General features: G+C 41.2%; 1 non-coding gene across 1 annotated transcript; it reads left to right on the top strand.

Annotated features, from left to right (window-relative positions):
* The first annotated feature begins 3,102 nt into the window (after positions 1–3,102).
* Positions 3,103–3,263, top strand: LOC124685588. Its single transcript, XR_006997570.1, has one exon. It is a non-coding gene; the product is annotated as a U1 spliceosomal RNA (small nuclear RNA).
* Positions 3,264–4,539: the final 1,276 nt, after the last annotated feature.

The following is a 4,539-nucleotide window of genomic DNA, read 5'->3' as shown; positions in this document are numbered from 1 at the left end:
TACATTAGATCTTAACAAGCACAATTCAAAACATATTAATTAGACTATCACTAGTAGAAAACATACCCTGAGTTTCGGTTTAGAACGGACACTAGTTCCGGTTGCCCAACCAAGACTATAGAATAATCGGGACTAGAGGCCCCCTTAGTCCCGGTTGCCCAGCTAAAATTACAGAATAATCAGGACTAGAGGTCCCTAGTCCCGGTTGTGTTACGAACCAGGACTAAAGACCCTCGACGTGGTTGTTGTTGGAGCGGGGAATGGAGGACCTTTAGCCCCGTTCGTGCTAAGACCCGGGACTAAAGATGTCCACATGTGACGACCTAGTCTCTTACTTATATATAAGTATGGACACATAATATAATCCAGATTGTTTCATGTTCATCGTGATTACTTTTAGCTATGCTTTTTTCAATACTAAGCATACATCATGCAAATGTTGTAAACTTATTTTTGTACCCACGGTAGCTTGTAGGACAAGCTTGACCAAACATAAAAAATTAAAGAATCATGCAAACGATTCAACTTATTTATTAGAGGTTTCAATAAATGAGGTTACCTAGCCATATACTAGAAACCACTATTAACATATATGTTGGGTCATATGCCTAGGAGATTGTTACCACAAATATATAAAAAAATATGTACTCTATGCAATTGCTAAAATGAATTAAAGAAGTAAACTTTTTATAAATTATGTTTAAAAATTTATTAATAAAATACAGAAGTTTATTTGAACAAATACATTTACAACAACGTAATAAATAATATTATAACTAGCATATAACAACGAGCTATGTGGTTAACTATGCCAAGAATATAATAAAAATATACCTATTGGCACAATGTGGTACAAATAATTTTCTTAAATATATAAAAGTTTAGTACAAATTTTATTTATTTTAGTTTACCTGGGGTCCATACTTTTCCTTAACCAGTCTCTATTTAGTAGAACAAATTCATCAAGTGACATATAGCTTAGAATCCAAAGACATTAATGCATGAAGAACAATTTAAATAGTGCATGTGGTCCTCTATCTATGTTGGAACCCAGTCATGGAAAAGAAGTCAAATATTCGAGGGCTCCATCGAACATTAGATTAGCATATTTGTTGGATAGCTTCATTAACAGAGTTAGTAGAATGAGTAATGAAGTTCATTGTTTAAAAAACATGAATTTTGTATACTTATAAAAATAATATACAACATAGTGAAGGAAATTTTGTCGCTAGATATAATGCAATGTCTTTTTTCTTAAAACAAACTCTCAGTCTTAATATACATAAAAATGAGATACAACTTAGTATTTCAGAATTTAATTAGAAATTATCAGCCTATGGATGGCTTTGTTTCTGCACCGAGCATCTTGAAGCTTTGAATGTTATCATGTAGTTAAGACGGAAGGGAAAAAACGCAAAAAACACATCCAAAGGCTGCACAAGATGCGTTCCAGCTGTGGGAGGTGTAATCAAACAAATGTCGAAAAATCTTGTGCTATTGAGCAAATGTCAAATAAACTCATTTTTCGCATATACGGGACCTCCAGTGCATGTTGTTTCAGTCGAGTTTCATTTAGTCCAATTCACGTGCAATTGATAAAAATTGAACGGTACTTGATGAAAGATAGCCACACGAATCTTAAAGCATACCGCGTTGTGTGTAGACTGCACCGTGTGATTGTCATGTTTCTTCAGGGCCAGGACATATATCTTCCGCTCTGTTTTTTTCGCAGTTAAATCCTGTAGTAATGGAGCACCCAAAAAAAAAAGTACACCAATGGTTAATCTAACACGAGCAGCTAGCCACTCCAGACACCTCCCCAAGACCGCAACCCTCGCTAGGTGCGACATTTGGTAGGCTCGCCCGGCACCTCCAACACGCTCACGCCGACAAACGAGCGCGTCCTGACGGTGCGGCGAAGGCCGCGTTCGGCGCGCCCCGTGATCAGTGGTCAGTGATCACAGATTCACAGCGAATGATTCATGCGATTCTCCAGCTCCCCTCACGTTCTCCTGCAATGCACATTCCCGTATTTTAATCCACCTGGGGATCTATCTGTCTAGCTCCCGCTTTGGTGGCAGGCACTGATCAGGAAAGCGACCAGCTAGACCAGCTGTGAAACATCACAAAGTACGAGCGAAACTTTGTCGTTTCGATCTGATGCGTGTAAGGTTCTGGATCGATCGATCCCACGTAGACAGCGCACTAACATTTTTTTTGTTTTAGTCTTTGGCTGCTGATAGGAGGGGACGACGCTTCTTTGATTGTGGAAGGGACAGGAATCCATGATGATGGCGATGAGTCACAGTAATGAATCGGCAAGGAGGCCCTTGTCATCTTCGTCAAGCGGCCGCCAAGTCACCTCATCTCATGTGTTTGTTTATCTGTCTACTTCTGCTATCGCACTTGACTAGGAAGTCTGGGTCGACAGAGCTTATCAAATTATCAGATTGTTAAAGAACCACTTTGCCTTTTGTTTTCTCAGTGTGGGTTCACTTGTTATTTGTTTGTTTTCTCAGTGAGGATGTCAACTGCCAAGGAGCGGCCATTTGAAGGGAAGAAGAGGGCCGAAAGCATCCCCTGGCGACTGAAGCTTTTGGGCAATAACTGGAAGAGTTAATCAAACTATGGCTTGCGAAAGTTTCTGAACTAATAGACTAGAGCATTTTATTGGGAAAAAGGAAAACCTAAGGTCAACGACAAACACTAGTCAATGCCGTTTCCTGGCCCTTTTGAGTAGTCACTAATCCGACATCACGGTATAGCTAGTTTTTGGGCGGCTCATACAGACATCTGACTCATTCCGTTGATAATCATAGGTGCCACTCTTTTTTGACAGTTTCCTGGCAACAGATTGATCTGCAGCAAAATAAGGAAACGGTCAGCAATCTTACGTTTTTTTTTCCGGAGAGAATCTATTCGGCTACTGGGCCATAGGCAGAGCCTGTTTGGACTAACAAGCCCACCCAAAATCTGCTCACAATGCAACGCGCCACAGACGCACCCCAGCGCCCTTGTTTTGTTTAGTACCACATCGACGCCATAAGGAGATTAGGGATAGAGAACTGGCTATATCAGGACGGCTAGTTGCTCTACTGCAACTTACTTACCTGGACGGGGTCGACGGTTGATCAAGAAGATCCGTGGCCTAGATCAATGACTCACATTGCACATTGTGAGAGCGTTGGTCTACCATCTCCCCAAGTGGGAGAGTGGACGTCGTAATTTGTGGTAGAGGGGTTACGCGTTCGCGTGGCCCCTGCCAATTTAATAATAATAAAATTTTATCTATTACTATTCTGCTCTGGTATGGTTTCTCAGTTCTTCTGACTATTTCTTATGGGTTGTTCTTACTCTTCCATATTACGGTGTAGAAGGCAAGCATGTGGTTTGTTCTTACTCTTCCATGTTACTAGGATAGAATTGCCCCAACTTAGTTTTCGTCACCTTTCTGCTCAGAGGAGAGAACTAGAAGGTGACTAGGACTGTTGAAAAGAGAGGTTTTTGTTATCTGGATTGCAGGCACAGATTCTGTGTGCGGAAGTGTTGTCAATGACCACAGTTGTTGGAACAGACAGACATCGCATCACTTCCAACATTTTTTGTGTGCCAAGATTTGATACTAGGACATTTCTTTGGTCCTGGAAGGGCCAGAGATTGACGATGAGTCACTCATCATCAAATAAAAGGGAGACTCGACAAAGCTAAAGGTATGTCAATTTTTGTTGTTTTTATTGACGAGGCATGGCAGCTAGCTTGTCATATTTATCTGATGGGGAGGTTTGGATTCTAGCAATACTGTTTTCATCACTGGAAACGTGGCTCTCTTTTTGGAGGGTGAAGGGCCAAATACATGGGGAAGAAAGTAGGGGTTGAAACTTTCTTTTCGTTGATTGGAATAGTGTAATCGAATAAGGCTGCCGAAATGTTCTAAAACCAATTGATCAGATCATTACCGGGAAACAAAAAGAGCTAGTCAAATTCTTTTCTACACCCATTGGGTTGCTAGATTCAGACGAAACTAAGAGGAAGTGGCTCCATCTGACCAACAATCATTAGAAGTTTAGAACCCCTCTGCGGTGCGGAATAAGAGGAAATGGCGGATAACTAAACCTGAAAAAATGGCTCGGTATGTTCTTCAGATCCGGAAAACAGTTTCAGCATTCTAGTGTCTGCTTGTTTTGATGACGTTATAGAGAGCAGACGGAAAATTTATCGGCGTTGTTTCTATTAATACAACCTACTGCCGGCAAAGAAAATGTGCTTCCTCATCAGGGTTAGAGTGCTAAGCAGCTGACAAGAAAACACGCCCAAGATCTATTGCCTGAGATTTCCATGGTAGAAACTACTACCTCTGTCCGGATTTAATCGACGCGGCTCTACATACACGTACAGACTAACCTTGCTTCAACTCCGCGTCAATTTATTCTGACCGGAGGGAGTAGTTTGGAAAATCACTCTGAATTCTATTACACTCACGCAGCTTTCAGCCGAAAGTTCATGCACAGCTCAGGGGATTGAGAGGCGTTGCAGCTGCTG

The sequence above is a fragment of the Lolium rigidum genome, chromosome 1 (assembly GCF_022539505.1).
Source record: "Lolium rigidum isolate FL_2022 chromosome 1, APGP_CSIRO_Lrig_0.1, whole genome shotgun sequence".
NCBI classification, from domain to species: domain Eukaryota; kingdom Viridiplantae; phylum Streptophyta; class Magnoliopsida; order Poales; family Poaceae; genus Lolium; species Lolium rigidum.
This window is presented reverse-complemented; position numbering and strand designations above follow the sequence as displayed.